Genomic DNA, 13998 nt, shown 5'->3' with positions numbered 1-13998 from the left:
AAGCAGCCTTTTAATAGAGATGTTTAATTGATCTTTATTGAGCAGCACCTTCCCTTCTGCTTATAAAAGAAATGACCACTCTTCCCCCTGTTTTTTTCTGAAGAAGTTAATAGCTCAGTTTTCTTTTTTTCTTTTCTTTTCTTTTTTTTTTTTTTTTTTTTGCTCTGTCTCCCAGGCTGGAGTGCAATGGCGTGATCTTGGCTTACTACAAGCTCCACCTCCCGGGTTCACGCCATTCTCCTGCCTCAGCCTCCCAAGTAGCTGGGACTACAGGCGCCCGCCACCACGACTGGCTAATTTTTTTTTTTTTTTTTGTATTTTTAGTAGAGACAGGGTTTCACCGTATTAGCCATGATGCTCTCGATCTCCTGAGCTCGTGATCCACCTGCCTCGGACTCCCAAAGTGCTGGGATTACAGGCGTGAGCCACTGCACCCGGCCTCAGTTTTCTCTTACGGCAGAGATTTTTAATGACCGGGAGGCTATCATAAACAGAGTTTATTGTCCAAAATACAAGCCACATCATAATCAGCCCTCACCGTTGAGACTGGTTTGCTTGCATCTGTTGATTTTCGGAGGGGCTTTTCCCAGCTCACAATTGATTGTTCCTGCCACTCAGGGTCTGCTGTCCAATTAACAAATGCCTTCAGCAAAGTAATCTATAGGCTTTTGCCAAAGACCCTTGAGGATGCTGTAATGTGTATTGATTTGAGCCCATCATGCAGTGGCTCCCGGACAAGGCCTGAGCGCTGGACCCTAATCATTTGCACACTTTGCACAAGAATATTTTGTGGGTATAAAGAGGATCATTTCATACTTCCAGGATTCAGTGTAAATAGAGCTGCTGCTTGGTAGCTATGAAGAGTGGTTGAGAGCAAAAGTAATACTTTCCAAGTTACTTTAGTTCATTTTTAAATAAATAAAGGGCTTTATTGGTATTAGCATTAGTTCTTGAAATAACCTTCAAAGAAAACAAACAGGTATTAAAATGTCCATTTTACAGCTAGAAAATTGTGAATTCAGTGTTCCTTCTAGTAGACTCTTTGAGGAACAGAGTTATCAGTAACCTAGAGACTAGTGCTTGCTGCTACAGTAAACTATTATATCCCAGGACTTGTTCTAGAGTTACAGATTTTCTCTGCTCCTTCTCTGACTGCTGGCTTTGCCTCCTGTCACCTGCCACTCCCTCCTCACCCCTCCAAGTTGCATCTTAAGTGCAGTAGGCACTGTGGCCATAATTTCTAAACCTAATTTGGGAGCCTGTTGTATGAAAATGACATGTTCTTAGGTGAACCACCAGACAAAAATGTTTAAAATCATGATTGTCCACAAAAATCTAAGACGCATGATCACTGTCAGAGTGTGGCTCTAACCTGCCCCTCAATAGCTAGAAAAGGAAAGTGAAGGAAGGGAAACACCTACTGTTTATTGACATGGGAACATAAATAAGGTAGATGCAAAACTGGGCCTGAGCTCTTACCTTGAATCTGATGGAGAAGGAGAAGGGCTTTATGCCTGAGATTGTGGTTCTCATTTCACCTGGTATCACAGTTAAACACAGTCTATGTTAGGTTCTTTTTTTTTTTTTTTTTTTTTGAGACAGTGTCTTGCTCTGCCATCCAGGCTCGAATGCAATGGTGCAATCTCGGCTCACCGCAACCTCTGCCTCCCGGGTTCAAGCTATTCTCCTGCCTCAGCCTCCCGAGTAGCTGAGATTATAGGCACACACCACCACGCCTGGCTAATTTTTGTATTTTTTTTATAGAGAGGGGGTTTTGCCATGTTGGCCAGGCTGGTCTCCAACTCCCAACCACAAGTGATCCACCTGCCTCGGCCTTCCAAAGTGCTGGGATTACAGGCATGAGCCACCACGTCCAGCCTATGTTAGATTCTTTCCCAGTGTTATAAACTGAATTGTGTCCCCCCCAAAATTCATCTGTTGAAGCCCTAACTCCCAGCACCTCAAAGTGTGACTGTATTGGTGATGGTGCCTTTAAAGAGGTAATTAAGTAAAAATAAGGCCAAAAGGGTGGGATCTAATCCAATCCAACTAGTGTCCTTATAAAGAAGAGGAGACACCAGGGATGTGTGAGCACAGAGAAAAAGGCATGTGGTGACACAGTGAGAAGGTGGCATCTGCAAGCCAAGGAGAGAGGCCCCAGGAGAAACCAAATCTGCCAAAACTTTGATCTTGGACTTCCAGCCTCTGGAACTGTGAAAAAATTAATTTCTAATTGTAATTAATTTTTTGATGCCCACATAGACATCATTTTCTTTTAGACAGGCTCTCCCTGTTATTTAGGTTGGTATCAGGAATGGAGCAGGGATTGGAACTCAGGTCTCTCTGGCTTGAGATAGGAATCTCCAATTTTCTAACTCTTGAGCCCATGTACCCATCTGTTACCTGCCAGACACCGCATCCGACCCATTCTCATCTCCAGCAATCATTCTTAAACTCCATCAAGCATCAGAACAGCCTACACTGCTTCTTAAAACACGATCGCAGACCCTTCCCCAGTCTCAGACTTTTAGATTCAGTGGATCAGGGATGTGGCCTGAGAATGTGCATTTCTAATAAGATTCTCGGTAAGTCTCCTGCTGCAGCTCCATGCTGGACCATGCTTTGAGAACCACAAACACCAGGCACTGCCTTACTCATAGAAGTACAAACATAGAATTATTTATTTGTCTCTTGCCCTCCCGCGACTCTAAGCTCTTACAGATCAGGCTTGTATTGTTCAACATTTTCCTGCTGTATGGTCCAGGGACTAGAGTGGGCTTCTCCAACCAGCAGCCCATGGGCCACATGTGGTCCAAGATAGCTTTGAATGTAGCCCAACACAAATTTGTAAACTTTCTCTTTTTTTCTGAGACAGAGTTTCAGTCTTGTCGTCCAGGCTGGAGTATAATGGCATGATCTCGACTCACTGCAACCTCCGCCTCCTGGATTCAAGCCTCCCAAGTAGCTGGGACTACAGGCATGTGCCACCACGCCTGGCTATTTCTCTATTTTTTGTAGAGATGGGGTTTCTTCAAAGAGGTAATTAAGTTAAAACAAGGCCACTAGGGTGGGCCCTAATCCAGTTTGACTGGTGTCCTTCTAAGAAGAGGAAATTTGGAAACACCAAGAGACACCAGACACAGGCACACACAGAGGGACAACGATGTCCACACAGTGAGAAAGTGGCATCTGCAAGCCAAGAATGGGGGCCTCAGAAGAAAGCAAACCTTCTAGCACCTTAATCTCGGACTTCCAGACCCAGACCATGAGAAAATAAATTTCTGTTGTTTAAGCTCTCTGGTTGCTGGGCTCTGCCATATTTTGTTATGGCAGTCACAGCTAACTGAAAACATTGTTATGGGATCCTTACCGTGTCGCTTTGCCAGCTGGTAACCTCTGTGGCCAGTGGTGCCTTTGCCCGACTTTTGCTCTCACCTGCTGGGCTTGTTCCGCCCACTCAGCCTGGCAGGCTGCACTCAGCTCACGCTACTGGCCTGGATCCCATGCCTGCCAAAGGTGAGCCGAACGCAAAGTGGCGAGGGGTGTGTGAGCATGCTTGGGGTCTGGGCCACTGTGCACAGCCAGGCATACCGGCTGCAGCAGGGCGGGCAGCTCCAGGCACTGGCACAAGCGCCAGCTCCCTGCGAAGCTGCGGCCGGACCAGGCGTACCACAAGCAGCTTCCACAGCTGACACCAGGGAACATGGTGGCACCCAGAAGCTTGAAGACTCCAGGAACCGCAGAGCCTTAAAGAGAGTGTCACATCCCTGGCTCAAGGAGCTCCTGGGTCTGGGCTCCTCGAAAAGCCGCAGCTCTTCTCTCCTTCTCTCTTCTCTCCTTGTCACCCTCAATGTGGTGAACAAGGGGTGTATTTCAGCCTTGTTTGTGTTACAGCTCTTTCATCCCTGCCTTTCGGCGGGTCCCAAGTTCTTGTCCTGCATCCAGGAAGAATGAGGTATTCTCCTCAGAAAGACAAGTGAGGATGAGCAAGACGAAGAGGAGCTTTATTGAATGATAGAGCAGCTCAGAGGAGACCTGCAGTGGGTAGTTCTTCTCTGTAGCCAGGGTGTCCAGACAAGTATTCAGCTCTCAGCAGAGACGGTAGCTCCTCTCTGCAGGCAGGTCATCCCGTCGTCTCTTCAGCACTCAACAGAGAGAAGACCCTGCGGTAGATAGCTCCCCTCTGCAGCTGGTTGGCCCAACGTCTCTTCTGGTCTGACTGCGTCTGGGCTTTTTATGGGCCTCAGAGGGGAGGAAGTGTGTGCTGATTGGTCCATGGGAGGCCATGATTGTGCCTGGGAAAAGCACCACAAGTTCCCGCGGGACCAGCAGCCAGGCCTCCAGGCTTCAGGCACTCCCCAGCCTGAAAGTGGGACTTCCCTGGGGACCCGCCCCCTTCCACCCAGGAGCCATTTGCCTCCCGCCACCGTTCATGGCGCCCAGGCTGTTCGTGCCAAGGGGGGCCTGCAGGCCCACACCAAACTGCCCTCAGCCCTTGCTAGGCCTTCCTCCCATGCTAGTTGGTACCCAAAGTCTGCCCATGGAGGGGGCCAAGGTGGCAGGGGGCTGGCGTGTCAGCACTGCCCCAATACTGTGCACACCCAGCCAGGCTGCAACAGCGCCCAGTCTTGGGCCCAAGCTTGCTCTGAGATTGGAGCAGGCAGCAGAAGTGGGGATGGGCCAGGCACGGGGAGCAGACAACCCCGAGCCTGTTGGGGGAAACGGGGGCCCTTTCCAGACCCTCGAGAGTGCAGAGATGCCTGGGTCCACAGCCGCGACTTGGGTGGCTGCAGCTGCACCTGGGAGGGTGGGGCTTCTGCCTGCTCCTGGCTCCTACGGGCTCGGTGGAGTGCAGCACTGCTCTGGGCCCAGCTCCACCTCGGGGAGCCTACCCCTCCATGCTCGACCACGCTGCTCCCACAGCCACTCCTGCCGTCACTGCCTGTGCCTCCCTGCTGCAGCCAACGTGATGGTAGTGGCCGCTCTGGATGGCTTGCCACTGCCATCAAGAGTACCCAAAATATGAATGTGAAAGGAGGCCTAGATTAGCTAACACCTATGTGGTGTTTACTACATGCCAAAAGCTGCTCCGGATACATCACATGTATTAACTCAATCCTCAGCAAAACCCTATGACATGGGCACTATCGTAATCAACTCCATTTTACAGATGAGAAAACTGAGGCACAGAGAGGTTCAGTGAACGGGCCATGCATCTGGCAAGTGTAAAAGCTGGGATTGAAACCCAGTCACCAGCCGGAGAATTCTCTGTTGTGTCTCAAAATTACTGCCCCTATCCCCCAATTGATCATCCACAAAACCTTCCAAAACGGGTCTTGGAGGCAGTGTGGAAGGCAAATCTGAGGATACTCTGTCCCGCTCTTCAGAGTCAAGGAATCACAAGTTGGGAAGGTTTGGAAAGACAAGGAAAGCCGGTTCATCTCAGAGGCCACAGGATGAAAAGAAGAGACACCTGAGCCTGATGAACTGAGGTCCCCAGGACAGGAAGGCTTTTCCCAGGATGGCTGCCACCCTGATCCTCCGCCCTGCCAGGGACATGGGCCTGCTGTCAGGTGGCCTTATGTTCCTCTGGGCGTGTTGGCCCCTGCAGGCACCTAGGGTGCGGCATGGGCTGCTAGGGCATAATGTCAGAAATGGTTCACATCCTCTCCAGCAGTCATTTATCCAGGACAAGCAGAGAAGAGATGTCAGACTGAGACACAGAGAACCTTGCCTTTATCCTCTGGACCAGAGCTTCTCCACCTCAGCACTAGTGTCACTGTGCGCTGGGTAATTCTTTGTCGTGGGAGGTTGCCATGAACACTGTAGGATGCTTCATAGCATCCCCAGCCTCTACCAACTAGATGCAAGAAGCACATTGCCTACTTGTGACACCAAAAATGTCTCTAGACATGGCCAAATATCCCCTAGGGGACAAAATAACTCCTGTTGAGAAACACTCTTCTACAGTACAAGAGAAACAGAAGAAAAAATACTACTTTAAGACATTTATTTCTATCTGTCAGAAAGTTATAAGATGTGTAAACATTCCTTGTTGTTTTCTTGAGACAGGGTCTTGTTCTGTCACCCAGGCTGGAGTGCAGTGGCATGATCTCCACTCACTGCAACCTCTGCATCCCAGGTTCAAGTGATCCTCCCACCTCAGCCTCCAGAGTAGTTGGGACCACAGGCACACACCACCATGCCCAGCTAATTTTTGTATTTTTTGAAGAGACAGGTTTTCTTCATGTTGCCCAGGCTGGTCTCAAACTCCTGAGCTCAAGCAATCCACCTGCCTTGGCCTCCCAAAGTGCTGGGATTACAGGCATGAACCACCACACCTGGCAAGATATGTAAACATTCTATATCTATGGTATAAATTGGGCTGTCTTAGAGGCACCCCCCCGCCCCCAGCCCTTGCACAGTGCACAACCTGCCCAATTGTATGCGGCAGTCCTCCCCTTCTCTCTCTCCTCAAGCCTGAAAGGAGAATGAGGCTAATCTGCCCTGCCTTTGATCATTTCTTTCTGCTTCACAAATTTCTAAGATGCTAAAGGAAACCCAAGAGCTGACAATACCATCAAAATTCAAGCCTCCTTGGGGTTTGGTTTGGGATTGACCTTTCTCCACTCTGGGGTGAAGATTCAGAAAATAAATCCCATACTGATCCTTCTGATTTTCTAGTCCAGCCACAAAGTGTGACAGGCATGAGATGCTAATAACATTTTTTTCTCCCTCATTGCTGAAGCAATAGATAAAACAATTTTATAGCTGTGTTCTGCTATCCCTAAAGCAGGCAGTATTAATTAGGAAATAAAGCAGTGACAGGGTGTGCGTTAATGGGCTATTAATGCCTGCCATGGATGCCCCGCATGGCCTGAAGCCAAAGGCCGAGTGATTTCCACCACCCAGTAAGTGCTCTAATAGCCAATTAAAGCCTATCCTGAATTGGCTCCTTTCTCTTGGTCAGGAATTTTTTCAATTTAAAAAGTCATGAAGTTTCCAAGTAAGCATAGATTTAGTTTTAATGCAAGTTCCTTCTCTCTTCCTGCAATAGAAGGGAAATCCACCCACAGAGGATAAGGGAGAGAAATCAAAGGGAAGCCTAGGGTGACAGGGACTGACATACCTGCCCTTGTAGTAATTCTTAGACCCTGTTTGCTGGAGGCAAGAGGTCCCTAGTGTGGGGTTATTTACTCCAGCCATTCCTTTCCTGTTTGTGCAAGCTTCAGGAAGGAAGGAGACTGACATTTTTGTAGGAGCTTTTGTTTTAGAGTATATTTAGTCCTGTTTACACTGTATCTTCTAACAATACCTGTCTCCTAATAAAAATAAGAGCTGAGATGACATACACTGCATGCTTACTTTGTTCTGGTGCTGCTACAGGCATGTATCTATTATCTCATTTAATTCCAATAATCCAGCCTCCTGGGGGAAGGTCTATTATTATGCCCATGTTGCTGATGGAGAGAAAGGCACAGAGAGGTTAAATAACTTACCCAAGATCACACAGCTAGCAACTGGGAGAATCAGTTGTTAAACCCAGATCATCTACCTCTAATTCTAGCAGCCGGGAGCTGGAGTCAAGGCCTACAGAGCTCTTCTGCTTACCTTGACTTTGTGGTACAGGCCAATGCTCATGAAGCAAGTGGATTATAGTATTCACATTGCAGACATTTTCTACTCCTGGGGTCAGAATGCAAAATCAACACACAAAAATCAGTTGCATTTCTATACACTAACAATGAACAATCTGAAAAAGGAAATTAAGAAAATAAAGCCATCTATAATTACATCAAAAAGAACAAAATACCTAGGATTAAGCAAGGAGACAAAACACTTGTATTCTAAAAACTACAAAACAAAGCTGAATGAAATCAAAGAAGACACAAATAAGTGGAAAACATCCCATGTTCACGGATTGAAAGACTTAATATTGTTAAAATATCCATATTACCCAAAGCAACCTGTAGATCTAACACAACTCCTAAGAAAACCTCAATGGCATTTCTTTTTTTGGCAGAAATAGGGGGAATATTTTTAAAATTCATATGGAATCCCAAAGAACCCTGAATAACCAAAACAATCTTGAGAAAGAAAAACAACCTAGAGGCCAGACATTTCATGATTTCAAAACATATTACAAATCTACGGTAATCAAAACAGTATGGTACTGGAATAAGGACAAACACATAGACCAATGGAACAGAATAAAGAATCCAAAAATAAGCCCTCACATATATGGTCAAATGATCTTCCACAATGGTGCCAAACTACAAAACACAGAAAGGATAGTCTCTTTAACAAATGGTGTTGTAAAAATGGAATATTCCCATGCAAAAGAATGAAAGTGGACCCTTATATTATACCATATGCAAAAATTAACTGAAAATTAAAGTCCTGGCCAGGAGCAGTGCCTCACGCCTGTAATCCCAGCACTTTGGGAGGTTGAGGCAGGCAGATCACAAGGTCAGGAGTTCGAGACCAGCCTGGCAAATATGGTGAAACCCTGTCTCTACTAAAAATACAAAAATTAGCCAGGCATGGTGGCGGGTTCCTGTAATCCCAGCTGCTCAGGTGGATGAGGCAGGAGAATCGCTTGAACCATGGGAGGCAGAGGTTGTAGTGAGCTGAGATTGTGCCACTGCACTCCAGCCTGGGCGACAGAGTGAGATTCCGTCTCAAAAAAAAAAAAAAAAAAAATTAAACTCCTAAGTATAAGATGTGAAACTATAAAACTTCTAGAAGAAAACATAGGGGAAAGGATTTATGACATTGGATTTGGTTTGGCATAATTTTTTGTATACAACACCAAAAGCACAGGCAACAAAAACAAAATAGATAAATGTGATTACATAAACTTTAAAATTTCTGCCCATCAAAATAAACAGCGAAAAGGCAGTACAACATGGTAAGAAATATTTGCAGAACATATAATATGGTAAATAACTGAATTAATATCCAGATTATTTAAACTATAACTGAGCAACAACAACAAAAATAACCTGGCTGGGCGTGGTGGTTCACGCCTGTAATCTCAACACTTTGGGAGGCCGAGGCAGGTGGATCACCTGAGGTCAGGAGTTCAAGACCAGCCTGGCCAACATGGTGAAACCCCATCTCTACTAGGCGTGGTGGTGTGTGCCTGTAATCCCAGCTACTCGGGAGCCTGAGGCAGGAGAATTGCTTGAACCTGGGAGGCAGAGGTTGCAGTGAGCTGAGATCATGCCACTGCACTCCAGCCTGAGCAACAAGAATGAAACTCTGTCTCAAAAATAAAAATTAAAAAAAAAAAACAATTTAACAATGAACAAACAACTTACATAGATATTTTTCCAAATAAAATATACAAATGAACAGCAAGCATATGAAAAAATGCTAAATATCCCTAACAATCCAGGAAATGCAAAGGTAAACCACAATGAGATATAACTTTACACCAATTAGTAAAACCACTACAAAAAAAAAAAAAAAGAAACAGAAAACAACAAGTGTTGGAGAGGATGCACAAAAACTGGAACCCTTGTGAACTACTAGTGGGAATGTAAAATCGTGCAATTGATATAGAAAACAGTATGAACATTCCTAGGAAAATTAAAAATAGAATTACTATATGATCCAAAAATCCCACTTCTGGAATATATCCAAAACAGTTAAAAACAGGGTTTTGAAGAGACATTGTACACCCATGTTCACAGCAGCGTTATTCATAATAGCCAAGATGTGGAAGCCACCCAAATGTTATTGATGGATGAATGGATAAACAAAATGGGGTCTATACATACAATGGAATATTATTTTGCATTTAAAAGGAAGAAAATTCTATCACATGCAACAACATGGATGAATCTTGAGGACATTTTGCTAAGTGAAACAAGCAGATCATAAAAAAACAAATACTGCATATGAAGTACCTAACACAGTCAAACTCTTAGAAACAGGAAGTAAGGTGGTGGTTGCCAGGGGTTGGGAGGGAAGGGAAGAAGGATGGTGGTTGTTCAATGGGCGTAGAGTTTCAGTTTAGCAAGATGAAAAAGTTCTAGAGATCTGTAGTACAGCACTGTGTGCATAGTTAACCCTACTATTCTAGACACTTAAAAATAGTTATGATGGTAAATTTTGTTATGTGTTTTTTACCACAATAAAAAAACTGACATTAAAAAAGAGCACAAGGCAAAGGTGAGAAATGAATTCATATTGTGGAGTCTCTGAATTTGGAGACTTAAAGAAAAAGGAATCTGTTTTTCTGGGTTGCTTAAAACACAGTACCACCAGGTGTAGTAGGGAGTGAACAGAGGGCATCTCAAGGTCCCTTCTGGACTTAGGATTTAATGCACATTTATTGAGAACCTCTTGGTGCGTTTGCTCAGTACTATATCAAGATGGAGTTGTTCTATGTGCCCTAAAAGCTTATGATCTAAAAAGGCCAGAGAAACGGGGGAGACATAAAAAAATGCCAGAACAATGCAACAACCTTAATCAGACTGTCTTTGCTTTTCTTTGCTTCTAAGTCCCTGGCTTTAAATTTAATATTGTGTCATGTCTCTATTTTTCTTGAGTTTTCTTAAAAGATCATATAAAGATTTTCTTCCATGCTAAGGCTTTTATATTGTATTTTTCTTAAAATGGAGTATGGTACATTTACCCTTCATCCAAGGATTGCTTATAACTCACCTTGCTTTATTAAGAATGCTGCTAGAGGCTTCTATGCCCCTAGTAATAAAAATGTATTTTCGGGCCCATTCAAACCAATGAAATTCTGAGTTTTCAGAGCACAAGATAATGAAAATTCTCTAGATCGGTGTCTTTTAGTACTTTTAATCTCTTAACAGACCCTGAGTGTCTCGGATGAAAGGGACTCTAGCGTGAATTGCTATCATTACTAGCATTCCATCCAGGTAACTCTTGATTATTCCAATTTCTCACAAATTTGGACACTTTTACTGTCTCTATAACATCTCTAGGGGGTGAGAAAGAAAAGGGACCAGTGCAATTTATTTCTCAAAATATACACAGAAATATAATTGCACATACATACAGGAAAGCATTATAAATAATGGATGAGTAGCAAGGGAATGCCAATAATAGAACTACTCATGTAGCAAGACAACACTCATCACTAAATGTCCCCTCACCAAAATGGATTGAGAATTCTTAGGGGCCACCAAGCCGGAGATGGAGATTTATAGAAATCTGGGATGTTTGAAAAGTGAGAGGTTGTGTGACCTCCTTGAATAAGATAGTAGTTATCTTCCAAAATTGCAAAAATGGTTCCAACTAGTCTCCTCCTTATATCCTCCCCTTTAGCAATGTGACTTTACAGCTTCTCCCATCAAGAGGTGGAGTCTGTTTCCCCATCCTGTGAATCTGGGTTGACTCTGACTTGCTTTGGTCAATAGAATGCAGCAGAAACGGCCAGGTGCATTGGCTTACACCTGTAGTCCCAGCATTTTGGGAGGCTGAGGCGGGCAGCTGGCTTGAGCCCAAGAGGTCAAGACCAGCCTGGGCAACATGACAAAACCCCAAATCTAGAAAAAATACAACAACAACAAAAAAAATAGCAGGGCATGGTGGCACGCACCTGTAGTCCCAGCTACTTGGGATGCTGAGGTGGAAGGATCGTTTGAGCTGGGGAGGTCGAGGCTGCAGTGAGCTGAGATCACACCATTTCACTCTGGCCTGGGTGACAGCGAGATCCTGTTTCAAAAAAGAAAAAAAAAAAAAGAATGTAGCAGAAATGATGGTGGGCCACTTGGGAGCCTAGGCCTTCGGAAGACTTGCATCTGCTATTCTCCCACCTGGAGCCCTGCTGCAGCCACAAGCACAAGCCCCTGCGACCTGCTGGATGATGAGAGACATGTGGCTCATCAGCCCCATGGGCTGCTCTGACAGCCAACCCCTAGCTTACCCCACAGATGCAGAAGCAATTCCAGCCAGGATCAGCTAGGTTTTGGGAAAGAATTAAGAATTCACTCTTGTGGCCGGGCGCGGTGGCTCACGCCTGTAATCCCAGCACTTTGGGAGGCTGAGGCAGGCGGATCATGAGGTCAGGAGATCGAGACCATCCTGGCTAACACAGTGAAACTCTGTCTCTACTAAAAATACAAAAAATTAGCCCAGCGTGATGGCGGGCACCTGTAGTCCCAGCTACTCGGGAGGCTGAGGCAGGAGAATGGCGTGAACCCGGGAGGCGGAGGTTGCAGTGAGCCGAGATCGCACCACTGCACTCCAGCCTGGGCGACAGAGTGAGACTCTGTCTCAAAAAAAAAAAAAACAAACAAAAAGAATTCACTCTTGTATGTGAATATGCTGTATGAGCTCCTCTGCAAACAGACTATTTTTCAAAAGCATTTTTGTTATTGTGAATCCCTGTATGAACATATCAAAAATAGCACTTCAATGATTATTACAGAGTAATGGTAAATTGAAATTGAGGGTAAAATATAATGATCTAACCAAACTCAAAAAATTTTTCTATATTTATATAAATATATAGATACTTTTATATATTTATAGTAATTACGTAAATTATATAAATATATATAAATTTTCTTCAGACAATCATCTGAAGAAAAACAGACGTGGATGAAAAAACAGTCCAAAGAATAAGAGCAGTGAAGAAACAAGCTAATTTAACACCAACTGGTGCCTCTAGCGTATAATGGGAAGTATATGTTTAGTTCTTTTGATATAATTTATAATTTTGATCACACATGCATTATATGAGTTGTACACATTTGGAAGAAAACACAGCATTAAGATCATCAATAAAGAAGGACGCCAGAAAGGTAGCCTAGGGCAGGAAGTCACTCCCCATGTTAAACTGATTGACAGGGCAACCCAAGGAAGTGGATATGAAGTTTAATTAGGGCTTGGCAGTAGGAAGAATCAGGGGACTATCCCTGGGCTGGTACTGACCTTCCTAAGAAATGAAAGGACAGAAACCTGACTGGAGTCAAAACAGAGAACCGCAAAGGGCAAGGCTGGGTGTGTAACATGTGGATCCCAGCATATGTGTCTCTACACCTCTGAGGCTCTGTGTGGCTGTTAATTTTTCCATCCTCCATGATGCCCATCAGTATAAATGACTCAGGGTTGGCTCACTTGGGTGTCCTCATCACTTCCACCTATCCATGGAGTTGACAGCCACTTGCTCAAAGTCCATCTCCCTGGGCTTACAGCCACCAGGGAGGGATGAGACCACCACAAGTCAGGGAGAAAAACAGGTTGTCACCAACAACCAGATGAGAAGGAGGAAGACACGCTTCGTGGAGCAGCTGGGTGGACTGATGACATGGGGTTGAGTTCTGAAGGCCCAGAGGAGGTGGACGTAAGAAAAGAACAAGGGAAGGGCGATCATGAGGATACAGACAAGCCCCATAATATGGATATTTAATTCATATATCTTATATAAACTCAATTAAATTTGTCCTGAATTAAAAAGAGAGAAAATGATCATTGAAACCATGTCCATGATTTCACTCACCAATCTGCTCAATGAGTTCAGAGCATAGAGTCAGAGGGAAATGGGGAGTGTCAATCTGCTGTTCTCTCAAGAAGTCCCAGTCCTCGGGAGTCTCTCATTCCAGAAGCATCTTGCTTTTTGCATTTTTCAAGTGAAGGTTGACAGAATATGCATCCCAAAATATACCACTTTGGTATAAGAATTATTTTGAGCAAAAGGTACTTTAAAAATAGCAGATGCAAGAAGAACATCCTAATCTTCCCATTTCTTCCTAAAAACAGAAGATAAAAACTCAAGCGTGAAAGATGTGCCAGGGGAAAAGAAACATTCTTCGATGGGGAGCCATGGCCAGGAGATTTCTGTACGCACAGACCTTGTTCAAATAATTCTTATCTTCTTTTGGCCTCCTCATAAAATTTAGTTACTTTTCTATAACTGCCTCTCTTTGTTCAACCTAATATAAAAGCATGTGGGTTTTACCACTTCTTTGGGGCCTCGTTTCTTTGTAAGGGCTCCCATGTCACATAAAACTG

At 44.5% G+C, this 13998-nt stretch overlaps 1 long non-coding RNA gene across 1 annotated transcript in view; it reads right to left on the bottom strand.

Moving 5' to 3' along the window:
• The window catches only part of LOC129524772 (uncharacterized), a 101614-nt gene extending 89922 nt beyond the window's left edge, over window positions 1-11692 (bottom strand). The window contains exons 1-2 of the long non-coding RNA XR_008668692.2: window positions 11582-11692; window positions 7612-7686 (exon numbers count right to left, since the gene is read on the bottom strand). This is a non-coding gene — a long non-coding RNA (uncharacterized lncRNA). The remainder of the gene's footprint in view (window positions 1-7611; window positions 7687-11581) is intronic.
• Between the last annotated feature and the right edge of the window lie 2306 nt (window positions 11693-13998).

The sequence above is a fragment of the Gorilla gorilla genome, chromosome 13 (assembly GCF_029281585.2).
Source record: "Gorilla gorilla gorilla isolate KB3781 chromosome 13, NHGRI_mGorGor1-v2.1_pri, whole genome shotgun sequence".
Classification (NCBI taxonomy): Eukaryota; Metazoa; Chordata; class Mammalia; order Primates; family Hominidae; genus Gorilla; species Gorilla gorilla.
Note: the sequence above shows the minus strand (reverse complement) of the source record. Positions and strands in the feature narration are given on the sequence as shown.